General features: G+C 52.5%; 2 long non-coding RNA genes across 10 annotated transcripts; both read right to left on the reverse strand.

Moving 5' to 3' along the window:
• Positions 1–3,246: 3,246 nt before the first annotated feature.
• Positions 3,247–9,312, reverse strand: LOC147007329 (uncharacterized). 8 transcript variants are annotated; one of them, XR_015054260.1, is made up of 6 exons: positions 8,723–9,312; positions 8,455–8,588; positions 5,543–7,924; positions 4,748–5,277; positions 3,873–4,616; positions 3,247–3,700 (listed from the first exon to the last, which is right to left on the reverse strand). It is a non-coding gene; the product is annotated as an uncharacterized LOC147007329 (long non-coding RNA). The 8 variants fall into 8 exon arrangements; XR_015054255.1 differs by having other exon boundaries at positions 5,543–6,998; positions 7,133–8,323; positions 8,522–9,312; XR_015054261.1 differs by having other exon boundaries at positions 5,543–6,136; positions 6,268–8,323; positions 8,522–9,312.
• A 3,120-nt stretch (positions 9,313–12,432) lies between these two features.
• LOC147007330 (uncharacterized) lies at positions 12,433–15,762 on the reverse strand. Of its 2 annotated transcripts, none has more exons than XR_015054263.1 (3): positions 13,566–15,762; positions 13,042–13,370; positions 12,433–12,581 (listed from the first exon to the last, which is right to left on the reverse strand). It is a non-coding gene; the product is annotated as an uncharacterized LOC147007330 (long non-coding RNA). The 2 variants fall into 2 exon arrangements; XR_015054262.1 differs by having other exon boundaries at positions 13,502–15,762.
• Positions 15,763–17,136: the final 1,374 nt, after the last annotated feature.

Raw genomic sequence — 17,136 nt, forward strand, 5'->3', positions numbered from 1 at the left:
GATTTCGTAAGTAACAAACAGAAAGGGGTGAAAACAGTTACCTCCGATCTTCGATGGCGGAGGTTAAACATACCCATCAGAGATGGGGAATCCCCCGCCATTGAACCAGTCGGCCATCTTGGATCCGGCCACGCGCAAAGTCAATAGGGTTCTTCCTTTTCAGGTGTTACATGTGTGACCCAAATTTCAAATCGATATGGCTAACAGTTTATGAGTTATCGCACTCACAGCTATAAATGTTGACACCCAGCCAGCCGGACAGCCGGACGGATGGACGACCCGGGTGACAACAATACCCCCCTTCCACCACGCGGCGGGGGATGAAAATGAAAGAGTAAAACAACGTAAATTGTCGGGGGACATAGCTGAGAATAACTGGTCGGAGAGAGTGCCGATCAGTTATCCACATGAGTCGATCACCGAACCAGAATCCCCCAAATTCCTTCCTGAGAGTTTCTCTCTGTATCCATTTAAAATGTCCACCCCATTCATCCTTTCTTGCCCCCATTCCTCCCCACACCCACTTTTGTCCAAATCTGCCTCTATCTTGTCCTTTAACTCCACTGCTGGTACCCCCACCCTCTCCACTTCACCTTTTGTTCTGTTGCATCCTGATGCGTTCAATGTACTCGCTCTTCCATGAGCCTTGACTTTATGTACCCCTCCCCCTCCCCCCACCAAAAAATAAAGTTTTATTCAATCTGATTTGAAAATCCCATTCTTCCCTCCAGGACTTTCAACCTGATCTCGAAGATTTTAACATTCACAGAGAACAAAGCTTTGGTGTTGGACTTTTTTTCAATTGAGGAACCATGATCCGACCTCCGTACCTCTGAGCCATCCGACCAACACAAGGAAAACAATGGATTTGGTTTTGTGGCGAGTTTCTCTTCTTTGGAAACACATTGGATCGTTTCCTTCATCTTTGAAGACTTTTTTGTGTGTTGGATGTTTGAAATGTTGAAGAATTCCAAAACATCATTTGGTTCCAAGTCTGCCTGGAACTCGGTCCTGACAGGATATTCGCAGCGTTACCCATTTTTGTTGTCATCCTCTCGGCATTTTGAAGAACTCAATTTAAAAAAAAAAAAAAGTAAAAATATATATGTAAAAATATTGATATATATATATATATATATATATATATATATATATATATATATATATATATATATATATATATATATATATATATATCCTCGTCGATCTGAAATTCAAAGTGGGTTCATATTTACACGTGACTGTGACGTGTGCTGGTTCATCCACTCGACTATAAGAGAGAGGTTCATCCGGCTGTCTGACGACATTTTTCTCAGAAACGACCGAACGGATCTTCGTCAAACTTTCAAAAGTTCATCAGTTGGTGATTTCAGGAAGATAATTATTTTTTTGAAAATTTTGAAAAACAAACTTTTATTTTTTTGGAATGATTTTTTAATCACTCGATATAGTGCCAAAGCCTTTGTTGCGATATCAAAGGTAATATTAAATGATCCCCGACCCCATTCCTTAGTGGATGTATATATACTAGTACGGGCCCGGAGGGGCGACCCATAGGTGCGGGCCCGGAGGTGCGTAAATGCGGACTGCATTGGGGCATTGTTTCACCCCCCCCTCATCTCTCACCCCTCCTCTCTCCCCCTCTCCCGTTCCAGTACCCTCTCTCATGGGTGAGGCGTGCCAGTATGTGCAGCTTCGTTCCTTCGCTCCCGTAAACGACGACTGGATTGGGGCATTTTTTCAATTAGATCGGACGAACCGTATCATAATTGGTCATAACTTGGGAAACACCTGGGAAACATACTCAGGTCCCCACCGTAAATTGTGACGTCATATCAAACGAAGAAGAATTGTGACGCCCCCTCTCTCGCCCTCCCTCGCTCCCCCTCCTCTTTCTCCCCCTCCTCTCTCGCCCCTCTCTCTCGCCCCTCTCTCTCATCCCCACTCTCACCCCCTCTCTCGCCCCCTCCTCTCTCCCCCTCTCTTGAATTGTGACGCCCCCTCTGTCTCACCCCCCTCTCTCACCCTCCTCTCTCCCCCCTCTTTCCCCCTCCTCTCTTCCCCCTCCTCTCTCACCCCTCTCTCTGTAAATGTATTCACAAATGTATTCACAAAAAAATTAATAATAATGAAACAAACATTAATTGTGACGTCATAGCACCGTGTCTTGTCATTGGTCGACAGATAAATGGCCGTAACTTGGGAACCGCTCGTCCGATTAATATCAAACCTCGAAAAGGCACATCCTCAGGTCCCCAGCAATATACCTGGCAAGTTTCAATTAGATCGGACTAGAGGTTGTCGAGAAACAGCGGTCACACACAGACACACACACAGAGATTGCTGGAATTATAGATAGATAATATAATTACATAATATATAATATAATTATATCATATATAATATAATTATATAACATATATATATATATATATATACGTATATATATATATATCACGCATAAGACCCGAAAGACCAACTGATTAATCTGAAATGACCAGATTATTGAGATGAAGGTTTAGAAGAGCTATCCCCAACAGGTAGTGAATGTATCTCGATGCCAATCAGAACAGCAAAATATTTATTTAATTTCCGTAAAACAGACAACATTTGAGATTTGCATAATTAATCAAATGGCACAACCAACTGGTGTTGTCTGAGTCAAGCCTGGTATCCCAAGCAGCGACTCCACGATCTCAATCCAGGACAACCTTGATGTGCCCCGGTGATAATTTCTCACCAACATGCCCAACGAAAGGTGGACTCACCCACAAAGACTTTCAGACTCTTTGTCATTACAGTTGGAGCATCAACCTTGAGTCTGGCAGGACGGCGGTTCAATTCCGACCGTGGCAGAATCACACACACGACTAAAAAAAATGGTACGCTCTGCCTCTACGCTGGACGCTCAGCATTGAAAGGATATAGCGTGGACAAACCCCGTAGGTTGGAATCCATGATGAGGAAATCTCTCGACTGCCCCACTGACTGCGGCGAGTAAAGTGACGTCAAAAAGATGGCAGTGCCCCTGGGAAGTGACGTCACTCACCCCAAGCTCAGCGGCCGTGTTTGTGCGAAATTGTCCGGTGCTGTCTCGTGTATTTGTCTGCACGTGTGTGCACGATTTGTGTTGCAGATCCTCCACCAACCTTGGACCACACGTAGAGAATAAAACAAAGAGCCTTTGTATCTATTGTCAAAAGCCGCAGGGGTGAAAGGTGAAAGAATAACACTCCAAGAACGATGTGTTCTCAGTCTGGGAACATTTATTGGCACAACATTTGCTAATTTGAACGTTCAGTACATTATGGTGACGGACAAAAAGCAGTCCTTTCAGCAAATCTCCAATGAAACCCCCCCAAAAAAATCTCAAAACGTGGTGTTTGTTAAACGTGATGATCATGTCACACTTGTACATTGAGTTTTCAGTTCAGTGGTCAGACGATCCTCACCGACATGATGTAATCGGTTTCTCATGCATGGATCAGAGAGTTCCTTCTCAGGTGTGTTTGAAGCTCTGAACGGGTCACGTGACCTCACCAGCTGCTGGTGTACTTGATGGAGACGTGTGGAAAGCTATTTCTCAGTCGGATGAAAACCGCCTCGTCAAACAGGGGGCAGAATGAAATATCGAGGAAGCGCATGTGCTGACAGGTATCGAGCAGGTGGAAAAGCCCTCCAGAGGTCACCAGGGGGGCACCTGCCACACGCACATGGATATAATCGCTTTGATGAATGACAAACAAGGGTGAAGAGAGCTCAGTTATCTGGAGCTTAAGTATACAGTTAACACAGCACTAAACTACAGCACTCAGAAGAGCGGCGCATAAACATCCACCAGGCTAATCACGTGCCGCCGAGCAGATGTGCACCTCGAGGTAAATCGCCCAACATGATTGGTCCAGCGCGATCACGTGCCGCCGAGAAGATGTGCACCTCGAGGTAAATCGCCCAACATGATTGGTCCAGCGCGATCACGTGCCGCCGAGCAGAAGACGTGCACCTCGAGGTAAATCACCCAACATGATTGGTCCAGCGCGATCACGTGCCGCTGAATATGTGCACCTCGAGTTAAATCACCCAACATGATTGGTCCAGCGCGATCACGTGCCGCCGAGTAGAAGACGTGCACCTCGAGGTAAATCACCCAACATGATTGGTCCAGCGAGATCACGTGCCGCCGAATAGATGTGCACCTCGAGGTAAATCGCCCAACATGATTGGTCCAGCGCGATCACGTGCCGCCGAATACACTGAACAACAAAATTTTTTTACTGGAGATGTGCAAAGTGATTTAGACTAATTTGGGTACGCTGATTTCAAAAATCATAACCGTTTTGCTGTATCACGTCAGGATTTTCAGTAACAGAAATATTCCCATTGCCTAGAAGTCAGGATTTCAATGAAATTTACAAAAATTCATTTATTTCATCATGAATGCTTCAAAATTATAGAAATTACAGAAAAACTCCACTAGAACGGAATTAAAAATGCTTTAAGTATTTGGCTTTGCGTTTGTGCTGCTCTGTGTCAGTTTCACGATGCAGGAACCAGCAGAAATCGCCCAACATGATTGGTCCAGCGCGATCACGTGCCGCCGAGTGGAAGACGTGCACCTCGAGGTAAATCACCCAACATGATTGGTCCAGCGCGATCACGTGCCGCTGAGTGGAAGACGTGCACCTCGAGGTAAATCACCCAACATGATTGGTCCAGCGCGATCACGTGCCGCCGAGTATAAGTGCACCTCGAGGTAAATCACCCAACATGATTGGTCCAGCGAGATCACGTGCCGCCGAATAGATGTGCACCTCGAGGTAAATCACCCAACATGATTGGTCCAGCGCGATCACGTGCCGCCGAGTAGAAGATGTGCACCTCGAGGTAAATCACCCAACATGATTGGTCCAGCGCGATCACGTGCCGCTGAGTGGAAGACTTGCACCTCGAGGTAAATCACCCAACATGATTGGTCCAGCGCGATCACGTGCCGCCGAGAAGAAGACGTGCACCTCGAGGTAAATCACCCAACATGATTGGTCCAGCGCGATCACGTGCCGCCGAGTAGAAGACGTGCACCTCGAGGTAAATCACCCAACATGATTGGTCCAGCGCGATCACGTGCCGCCGAGTATAATTGCACCTCGAGGTAAATCACCCAACATGATTGGTCCAGCACGATCACGTGCCGCCGAATATGAGTTGTGCACCTCGAGGTAAATCACCCAACATGATTGGTCCAGCGCGATCACGTGCCGCCGAGTAGAAGACGTGCACCTCGAGGTAAATCACCCAACATGATTGGTCCAGCGCGATCACGTGCCGCCGAGTATAATTGCACCTCGAGGTAAATCACCCAACATGATTGGTCCAGCACGATCACGTGCCGCCGAGTAGAAGACGTGCACCTCGAGGTAAATCACCCAACATGATTGGTCCAGCGCGATCACGTGCCGCCGAGTCGAAGATGTGCACCTCGAGGTAAATCACCCAACATGATTGGTCCAGCGCGATCACGTGCCGCTGAGTCGAAGACGTGCACCTCGAGGTAAATCACCCAACATGATTGGTCCAGCGCGATCACGTGCCGCCGAGTATAAGTGCACCTCGAGGTAAATCACCCAACATGATTGGTCCAGTGCGATCACGTGCCGCCGAATATGAGTTGTGCACCTCGAGGTAAATCACCCAACATGATTGGTCCAGCGCGATCACGTGCCGCCGAGTAAAAGTGCACCTCGAGGTAAATCACCCAACATGATTGGTCCACCGCGATCACGTGCCGCCGAGTAGAAGACGTGCACCTCGAGGTAAATCACCCAACATGATTGGTCCAGCGCGATCACGTGCCGCCGCGTGGATGTGCACCTCGAGGTAAATCGCCCAACATGATTGGTCCAGCGCGATCACGTGCCGCCGAATATGAGTTGTGCACCTCGAGGTAAATCGCCCAACATGATTGGTCCAGCGAGATCACGTGCCGCCGAGGAGAAGACGTGCACCTCGAGGTAAATCACCCAACATGATTGGTCCAGCGCGATCACGTGCCGCTGAGTCGAAGACTTGCACCTCGAGGTAAATCACCCAACATGATTGGTCCAGCGCGATCACGTGCCGCCGAGGGGAAGAAGTGCACCTCGAGGTAAATCACCCAACATGATTGGTCCAGCGCGATCACGTGCCGCCGAGTATAAGTGCACCTCGAGGTAAATCACCCAACATGATTGGTCCAGCGCGATCACGTGCCGCCGAATATGAGTTGTGCACCTCGAGGTAAATCACCCAACATGATTGGTCCAGCGCGATCACGTGCCGCTGAGTCGAAGACGTGCACCTCGAGGTAAATCACCCAACATGATTGGTCCAGCGCGATCACGTGCCGCCGAGTATAAGTGCACCTCGAGGTAAATCACCCAACATGATTGGTCCAGCGCGATCACGTGCCGCTGAGTCGAAGACGTGCACCTCGAGGTAAATCACCCAACATGATTGGTCCAGCGCGATCACGTGCCGCCGAGTAGATGTGCACCTCGAGGTAAATAGCCCAACATGATTGGTCCAGCGCGATCACGTGCCGCCGAATATGAGTTGTGCACCTCGAGGGAAATCACCCAACATGATTGGTCCAGCGAGATCACGTGCCGCCGAGTAGAAGATGTGCACCTCGAGGTAAATCACCCAACATGATTGGTCCAGCGCGATCACGTGCCGCCGAGTAGAAGATGTGCACCTCGAGGTAAATCACCCAACATGATTGGTCCAGCGCGATCACGTGCCGCGGAGTAGAAGACGTGCACCTTGAGGTAAATCACCCAACATGATTGGTCCAGCGCGATCACGTGCCGCCGAGTAGAAGACGTGCACCTCGAGGTAAATCACCCAACATGATTGGTCCAGCGCGATCACGTGCCGCCGAGTAGAAGACGTGCACCTCGAGGTAAATCACCCAACATGATTGGTCCAGCGCGATCACGTGCCGCTGAGTGGAAGACTTGCACCTCGAGGTAAATCACCCAACATGATTGGTCCAGCACGATCACGTGCCGCCGAATATGAGTTGTGCACCTCGAGGTAAATGACCCAACATGATTGGTCCAGCGCGATCACGTGCCGCCTAGTAGAAGACGTGCACCTCGAGGTAAATCACCCAACATGATTGGTCCAGCGCGATCACGTGCCGCCGAGTAGAAGACGTGCACCTCGAGGTAAATCACCCAACATGATTGGTCCAGCGCGATCACGTGCCGCCGAGTAGAAGACGTGCACCTCGAGGTAAATCACCCAACATGATTGGTCCAGCGCGATCACGTGCCGCCGAGTATAAGTGCACCTCGAGGTAAATCACCCAACATGATTGGTCCAGCAAGATCACGTGCTGCCGAGTCGAAGACGTGCACCTCGAGGTAAATCACCCAGCATGATTGGTCCAGCGAGATCACGTGCCGCCGAGTAGATGTGCACCTCGAGGTAAATCGCCCAACATGATTGGTCCAGCGCGATCACGTGCCGCCGAATATGAGTTGTGCACCTCGAGGTAAATCACCCAACATGATTGGTCCAGCGCGATCACGTGCCGCCGAGTAGATGTGCACCTCGAGGTAAATAGCCCAACATGATTGGTCCAGCGCGATCACGTGCCGCCGAATATGAGTTGTGCACCTCGAGGGAAATCACCCAACATGATTGGTCCAGCGAGATCACGTGCCGCCGAGTAGAAGATGTGCACCTCGAGGTAAATCACCCAACATGATTGGTCCAGCGCGATCACGTGCCGCCGAGTCGAAGACGTGCACCTCGAGGTAAATCACCCAACATGATTGGTCCAGCGCGATCACGTGCCGCTGAGTCGAAGACGTGCACCTCGAGGTAAATCACCCAACATGATTGGTCCAGCGCGATCACGTGCCGCCGAGTATAAGTGCACCTCGAGGTAAATCACCCAACATGATTGGTCCAGCGCGATCACGTGCCGCCGAATATGAGTTGTGCACCTCGAGGTAAATCACCCAACATGATTGGTCCAGCGCGATCACGTGCCGCCGAGTAGAAGATGTGCACCTCGAGGTAAATCACCCAACATGATTGGTCCAGCGCGATCACGTGCCGCCGAGTAGAAGATGTGCACCTCGAGGTAAATCACCCAACATGATTGGTCCAGCGCGATCACGTGCCGCCGAGTAGAAGATGTGCACCTCGAGGTAAATCACCCAACATGATTGGTCCAGCGCGATCACGTGCCGCCGAGTCGATGTGCACCTCGAGGTAAATCGCCCAACATGATTGGTCCAGCGCGATCACGTGCCGCCGAATATGAGTTGTGCACCTCGAGGTAAATCACCCAACATGATTGGTCCAGCGCGATCACGTGCCGCCGAGAAGATGTGCACCTCGAGGTAAATCGCCCAACATGATTGGTCCAGCGCGATCACGTGCGGCCGAATATGAGTTGTGCACCTCGAGGTAAATCACCCAACATGATTGGTCCAGCGAGATCACGTGCCGCCGAGTGGAAGATGTGCACCTCGAGGTAAATCACCCAACATGATTGGTCCAGCGCGATCACGTGCCGCCGAGTAGAAGATGTGCACCTCGAGGTAAATCACCCAACATGATTGGTCCAGCGCGATCACGTGCCGCTGAGTCGAAGACTTGCACCTCGAGGTAAATCACCCAACATGATTGGTCCAGCGCGATCACGTGCCGCCGAGGGGAAGAAGTGCACCTCGAGGTAAATCACCCAACATGATTGGTCCAGCGCGATCACGTGCCGCTGAGTCGAAGACGTGCACCTCGAGGTAAATCACCCAACATGATTGGTCCAGCGCGATCACGTGCCGCCGAGTATAAGTGCACCTCGAGGTAAATCACCCAACATGATTGGTCCAGCGCGATCACGTGCCGCCGAATATGAGTTGTGCACCTCGAGGTAAATCACCCAACATGATTGGTCCAGCGCGATCACGTGCCGCCGAGTAGAAGATGTGCACCTCGAGGTAAATCACCCAACATGATTGGTCCAGCGCGATCACGTGCCGCCGAGTAGAAGACGTGCACCTCGAGGTAAATCACCCAACATGATTGGTCCACCGCGATCACGTGCCGCCGAGTCGAAGACGTGCACCTCGAGGTAAATCACCCAACATGATTGGTCCAGCGCGATCACGTGCCGCCGCGTGGATGTGCACCTCGAGGTAAATCGCCCAACATGATTGGTCCAGCGCGATCACGTGCCGCCGAATATGAGTTGTGCACCTCGAGGTAAATCGCCCAACATGATTGGTCCAGCGCGATCACGTGCCGCCGAATATGAGTTGTGCACCTCGAGGTAAATCGCCCAACATGATTGGTCCAGCGCGATCACGTGCCGCCGAGTATAAGTGCACCTCGAGGTAAATCACCCAACATGATTGGTCCAGCGCGATCACGTGCCGCCGAGTAGAAGATGTGCACCTCGAGGTAAATCACCCAACATGATTGGTCCAGCGCGATCACGTGCCGCGGAGTAGAAGACGTGCACCTTGAAGTAAATCACCCAACATGATTGGTCCAGCGCGATCACGTGCCGCCGAGAAGAAGATGTGCACCTCGAGGTAAATCACCCAACATGATTGGTCCAGCGCGATCACGTGCCGCCGAGACGAGTGCACCTCGAGGTAAATCACCCAACATGATTGGTCCAGCGCGATCACGTGCTGCCGAGTAGAAGACGTGCACCTCGAGGTAAATCACCCAACATGATTGGTCCAGCGCGATCACGTGCCGCCGAGAAGACGTGCACCTCGAGGTAAATCACCCAACATGATTGGTCCAGCGCGATCACGTGCCGCCGAATATGAGTTGTGCACCTCGAGGTAAATCACCCAACATGATTGGTCCAGCGCGATCACGTGCCGCCGAGTAGAAGATGTGCACCTCGAGGTAAATCACCCAACATGATTGACCTCGAGGTAAATCGCCCAACATGATTGGTCCAGCGCGATCACGTGCCGCCGAGTAGAAGACGTGCACCTCGAGGTAAATCACCCAACATGATTGGTCCAGCGCGATCACGTGCCGCCGAGTAGAAGACGTGCACCTCGAGGTAAATCACCCAACATGATTGGTCCAGCGCGATCACGTGCCGCCGAGAATAAGTGCACCTCGAGGTAAATCACCCAACATGATTGGTCCAGCAAGATCACGTGCCGCCGAGTCGATGTGCACCTCGAGGTAAATCGCCCAACATGATTGGTCCAGCGCGATCACGTGCCGCCGAGTAGAAGATGTGCACCTCGAGGTAAATCACCCAACATGATTGGTCCAGCGCGATCACGTGCCGCCGAGTAGAAGATGTGCACCTCGAGGTAAATCACCCAACATGATTGGTCCAGCGCGATCACGTGCCGCCGAATATGAGTTGTGCACCTCGAGGTAAATCACCCAACATGATTGGTCCAGCGAGATCACGTGCCGCCGAGTCGATGTGCACCTCGAGGTAAATCGCCCAACATGATTGGTCCACCGCGATCACGTGCCGCCGAGTAGAAGACGTGCACCTCGAGGTAAATCACCCAACATGATTGGTCCAGCGCGATCACGTGCCGCCGCGTGGATGTGCACCTCGAGGTAAATCGCCCAACATGATTGGTCCAGCGCGATCACGTGCCGCCGAATATGAGTTGTGCACCTCGAGGTAAATCGCCCAACATGATTGGTCCAGCGAGATCACGTGCCGCCGAGTCGATGTGCACCTCGAGGTTAATCACCCAACATGATTGGTCCAGCGCGATCACGTGCCGCCGAGCAGAAGACGTGCACCTCGAGATAAATCGCCCAACATGATTGGTCCAGCGCGATCACGTGCCGCTGAGTCGAAGACTTGCACCTCGAGGTAAATCACCCAACATGATTGGTCCAGCGCGATCACGTGCCGCCGAGGGGAAGAAGTGCACCTCGAGGTAAATCACCCAACATGATTGGTCCAGCGCGATCACGTGCCGCTGAGTCGAAGACGTGCACCTCGAGGTAAATCACCCAACATGATTGGTCCAGCGAGATCACGTGCCGCCGAGTAGATGTGCACCTCGAGGTAAATCGCCCAACATGATTGGTCCAGCGCGATCACGTGCCGCCGAATATGAGTTGTGCACCTCGAGGTAAATCACCCAACATGATTGGTCCAGCGCGATCACGTGCCGCCGAGTAGATGTGCACCTCGAGGTAAATAGCCCAACATGATTGGTCCAGCGCGATCACGTGCCGCCGAATATGAGTTGTGCACCTCGAGGTAAATCACCCAACATGATTGGTCCAGCGCGATCACGTGCCGCCGAGTAGAAGATGTGCACCTCGAGGTAAATCACCCAACATGATTGGTCCAGCGCGATCACGTGCCGCTGAGTGGAAGACTTGCACCTCGAGGTAAATCACCCAACATGATTGGTCCAGCGCGATCACGTGCCGCCGAGTAGAAGACGTGCACCTCGAGGTAAATCACCCAACATGATTGGTCCAGCGCGATCACGTGCCGCCGAGTAGAAGACGTGCACCTCGAGGTAAATCACCCAACATGATTGGTCCAGCGCGATCACGTGCCGCCGAGTATAAGTGCACCTCGAGGTAAATCACCCAACATGATTGGTCCAGCACGATCACGTGCCGCCGAATATGAGTTGTGCACCTCGAGGTAAATGACCCAACATGATTGGTCCACCGCGATCACGTGCCGCCGAGTCGAAGATGTGCACCTCGAGGTAAATCACCCAACATGATTGGTCCACCGCGATCACGTGCCGCCGAGTGGAAGACGTGCACCTCGAGGTAAATCACCCAACATGATTGGTCCAGCGCGATCACGTGCCGCCGAGTATAAGTGCACCTCGAGGTAAATCACCCAACATGATTGGTCCAGCGCGATCACGTGCCGCCGAATATGAGTTGTGCACCTCGAGGTAAATCACCCAACATGATTGGTCCAGCGCGATCACGTGCCGCCGAGTAAAAGTGCACCTCGAGGTAAATCACCCAACATGATTGGTCCACCGCGATCACGTGCCGCCGAGTAGAAGACGTGCACCTCGAGGTAAATCACCCAACATGATTGGTCCAGCGCGATCACGTGCCGCCGCGTGGATGTGCACCTCGAGGTAAATCGCCCAACATGATTGGTCCAGCGCGATCACGTGCCGCCGAATATGAGTTGTGCACCTCGAGGTAAATCGCCCAACATGATTGGTCCAGCGAGATCACGTGCCGCCGAGTCGATGTGCACCTCGAGGTTAATCACCCAACATGATTGGTCCAGCGCGATCACGTGCCGCCGAGCAGAAGACGTGCACCTCGAGATAAATCGCCCAACATGATTGGTCCAGCGCGATCACGTGCCGCTGAGTCGAAGACTTGCACCTCGAGGTAAATCACCCAACATGATTGGTCCAGCGCGATCACGTGCCGTCGAGGGGAGAAGTGCACCTCGAGGTAAATCACCCAACATGATTGGTCCAGCGCGATCACGTGCCGCTGAGTCGAAGACGTGCACCTCGAGGTAAATCACCCAACATGATTGGTCCAGCGCGATCACGTGCCGCCGAGTATAAGTGCACCTCGAGGTAAATCACCCAACATGATTGGTCCAGCGCGATCACGTGCCGCCGAATATGAGTTGTGCACCTCGAGGTAAATCACCCAACATGATTGGTCCAGCGCGATCACGTGCCGCCGAGTAAAAGTGCACCTCGAGGTAAATCACCCAACATGATTGGTCCACCGCGATCACGTGCCGCCGAGTAGAAGACGTGCACCTCGAGGTAAATCACCCAACATGATTGGTCCAGCGCGATCACGTGCCGCCGCGTGGATGTGCACCTCGAGGTAAATCGCCCAACATGATTGGTCCAGCGCGATCACGTGCCGCCGAATATGAGTTGTGCACCTCGAGGTAAATCGCCCAACATGATTGGTCCAGCGAGATCACGTGCCGCCGAGTCGATGTGCACCTCGAGGTTAATCACCCAACATGATTGGTCCAGCGCGATCACGTGCCGCCGAGCAGAAGACGTGCACCTCGAGGTAAATCACCCAACATGATTGGTCCAGCGCGATCACGTGCCGCCGAGAAGATGTGCACCTCGAGATAAATCGCCGAACATGATTGGTCCAGCGCGATCACGTTCCGCTGAGTCGAAGACTTGCACCTCGAGGTAAATCACCCAACATGATTGGTCCAGCGCGATCACGTGCCGCCGAGGGGAAGAAGTGCACCTCGAGGTAAATCACCCAACATGATTGGTCCAGCGCGATCACGTGCCGCTGAGTCGAAGACGTGCACCTCGAGGTAAATCACCCAACATGATTGGTCCAGCGCGATCACGTGCCGCCGAGTATAAGTGCACCTCGAGGTAAATCACCCAACATGATTGGTCCAGCGCGATCACGTGCCGCCGTGTCGATGTGCACCTCGAGGTAAATCGCCCAACATGATTGGTCCAGCGCGATCACGTGCCGCCGAATATGAGTTGTGCACCTCGAGGTAAATCACCCAACATGATTGGTCCAGCGCGATCTCGTGCCGCCGAGTATAAGTGCACCTCGAGGTAAATCACCCAACATGATTGGTCCAGCAAGATCACGTGCCGCCGAGTAGACGTGCACCTCGAGGTAAATCGCCCAACATGATTGGTCCAGCGCGATCACGTGCCGCCGCGTGGATGTGCACCTCGAGGTAAATCGCCCAACATGATTGGTCCAGCGCGATCACGTGCCGCCGAATATGAGTTGTGCACCTCGAGGTAAATCGCCCAACATGATTGGTCCAGCGCGATCACGTGCCGCCGAATACACTGAACAACAAAATTTTTTTACTGGAGATGTGTAAAGTGATTTAGACTAATTTGGGTACGCTGATTTCAAAAATCATAACCGTTTTGCTGTATCACGTCAGGATTTTCAGTAACAGAAATATTCCCATTGCCTCGAAGTTAGGATTTCAATGAAATTTACAAAAATTCATTTATTCATTTATTTCATCATGAATGCTTCAAAATTATAGAAATTACAGAAAAACTCCACTAGAACGGAATTAAAAATGCTTTAGGCATTTGGCTTTGCGTTTGTGCTGCTCTGTGTCAGTTTCACGATGCAGCAACCAGCAGAAATCGCCCAACATGATTGGTCCAGCGCGATCACGTGCCGCGGAGTAGAAGACGTGCACCTCGAGGTAAATCACCCAACATGATTGGTCCAGCGCGATCACGTGCCGCCGAGTAGAAGACGTGCACCTCGAGGTAAATCACCCAACATGATTGGTCCAGCGCGATCACGTGCCGCCGAGTAGAAGACGTGCACCTCGAGGTAAATCACCCAACATGATTGGTCCAGCGCGATCACGTGCCGCCGAGTAGAAGACGTGCACCTCGAGGTAAATCACCCAACATGATTGGTCCAGCGCGATCACGTGCCGCCGAGTATAAGTGCACCTCGAGGTAAATCACCCAACATGATTGGTCCAGCACGATCACGTGCCGCCGAATATGAGTTGTGCACCTCGAGGTAAATGACCCAACATGATTGGTCCAGCGCGATCACGTGCCGCCTAGTAGAAGACGTGCACCTCGAGGTAAATCACCCAACATGATTGGTCCAGCGCGATCACGTGCCGCCGAGTATAAGTGCACCTCGAGGTAAATCACCCAACATGATTGGTCCAGCAAGATCACGTGCTGCCGAGTCGAAGACGTGCACCTCGAGGTAAATCACCCAGCATGATTGGTCCAGCGAGATCACGTGCCGCCGAGTAGATGTGCACCTCGAGGTAAATCGCCCAACATGATTGGTCCAGCGCGATCACGTGCCGCCGAATATGAGTTGTGCACCTCGAGGTAAATCACCCAACATGATTGGTCCAGCGCGATCACGTGCCGCCGAGTAGATGTGCACCTCGAGGTAAATAGCCCAACATGATTGGTCCAGCGCGATCACGTGCCGCCGAATATGAGTTGTGCACCTCGAGGGAAATCACCCAACATGATTGGTCCAGCGCGATCACGTGCCGCCGAGTAGAAGATGTGCACCTCGAGGTAAATCACCCAACATGATTGGTCCAGCGCGATCACGTGCCGCCGAGTAGAAGATGTGCACCTCGAGGTAAATCACCCAACATGATTGGTCCAGCGCGATCACGTGCCGCTGAGTGGAAGACTTGCACCTCGAGGTAAATCACCCAACATGATTGGTCCAGCGCGATCACGTGCTGCCGAGTCGAAGACGTGCACCTCGAGGTAAATCACCCAACATGATTGGTCCAGCGCGATCACGTGCCGCTGAGCAGAAGACGTGCACCTCGAGGTAAATCAGACAACATGATTGGTCCAGCGCGAACACGTTCCGCCGAGGAAAAGTGCACCTCGAGGTAAATCACCCAACATGATTGGTCCAGCGCGATCACGTGCCGCCGAATATGAGTTGTGCACCTCGAGGTAAATCACCCAACATGATTGGTCCAGCGCGATCACGTGCCGCCGAGTAGAAGATGTGCACCTCGAGGTAAATCACCCAACATGATTGGTCCAGCGCGATCACGTGCCGCTGAGTAGAAGATGTGCACCTCGAGGTAAATCACCCAACATGATTGGTCCAGCGCGATCACGTGCCGCCGAGTAGAAGATGTGCACCTCGAGGTAAATCACCCAACATGATTGGTCCAGCGCGATCACGTGCCGCCGAATATGAGTTGTGCACCTCGAGGTAAATCACCCAACATGATTGGTCCAGCGCGATCACGTGCCGCCGAAGTATGAAGACGTGCACCTCGAGGTAAATCACCCAACATGATTGGTCCAGCGCGATCACGTGCCGCCGAGTCGATGTGCACCTCGAGGTAAATCGCCCAACATGATTGGTCCAGCGCGATCACGTGCCGCCGAATATGAGTTGTGCACCTCGAGGTAAATCACCCAACTTGATTGGTCCAGCGCGATCACGTGCCGCCGAGGAGATGTGCACCTCGAGGTAAATCGCCCAACATGATTGGTCCAGCGCGATCACGTGCCGCCGAATATGAGTTGTGCACCTCGAGGTAAATCACCCAACATGATTGGTCCAGCGAGATCACGTGCCGCCGAGTAGAAGATGTGCACCTCGAGGTAAATCACCCAACATGATTGGTCCAGCGCGATCACGTGCCGCCGAGTAGAAGATGTGCACCTCGAGGTAAATCACCCCACATGATTGGTCCAGCGCGATCACGTGCCGCTGAGTCGAAGACTTGCACCTCGAGGTAAATCACCCAACATGATTGGTCCAGCGCGATCACGTGCCGCCGAGGGGAAGAAGTGCACCTCGAGGTAAATCACCCAACATGATTGGTCCAGCGCGATCACGTGCCGCTGAGTCGAAGACGTGCACCTCGAGGTAAATCACCCAACATGATTGGTCCAGCGCGATCACGTGCCGCCGAGTATAAGTGCACCTCGAGGTAAATCACCCAACATGATTGGTCCAGCGCGATCACGTGCCGCCGAATATGAGTTGTGCACCTCGAGGTAAATCACCCAACATGATTGGTCCAGCGCGATCACGTGCCGCCGAGTAAAAGTGCACCTCGAGGTAAATCACCCAACATGATTGGTCCACCGCGATCACGTGCCGCCGAGTAGAAGACGTGCACCTCGAGGTAAATCACCCAACATGATTGGTCCAGCGAGATCACGTGCCGCCGAGAAGACGTGCACCTCGAGATAAATCGCCCAACATGATTGGTCCAGCGCGATCACGTGCCGCCGCGTGGATGTGCACCTCGAGGTAAATCGCCCAACATGATTGGTCCAGCGCGATCACGTGCCGCCGAATATGAGTTGTGCACCTCGAGGTAAATCACCCAACATGATTGGTCCAGCGCGATCACGTGCCGCCGAGTAGAAGATGTGCACCTCGAGGTAAATCACCCCACATGATTGGTCCAGCGCGATCACGTGCCGCTGAGTCGAAGACTTGCACCTCGAGGTAAATCACCCAACATGATTGGTCCAGCGCGATCACGTGCCGCCGAGGGGAAGAAGTGCACCTCGAGGTAAATCACCCAACATGATTGGTCCAGCGCGATCACGTGCCGCTGAGTCGAAGACGTGCACCTCGAGGTAAATCACCCAACATGATTGGTCC

This window comes from Eptatretus burgeri, unplaced genomic scaffold (assembly GCF_056783735.1).
Source record: "Eptatretus burgeri isolate ZD-2024b unplaced genomic scaffold, Ebu_testis_v1 Ebu_testis_scaffold_304, whole genome shotgun sequence".
In the NCBI taxonomy this organism is placed as follows: domain Eukaryota; kingdom Metazoa; phylum Chordata; class Myxini; order Myxiniformes; family Myxinidae; genus Eptatretus; species Eptatretus burgeri.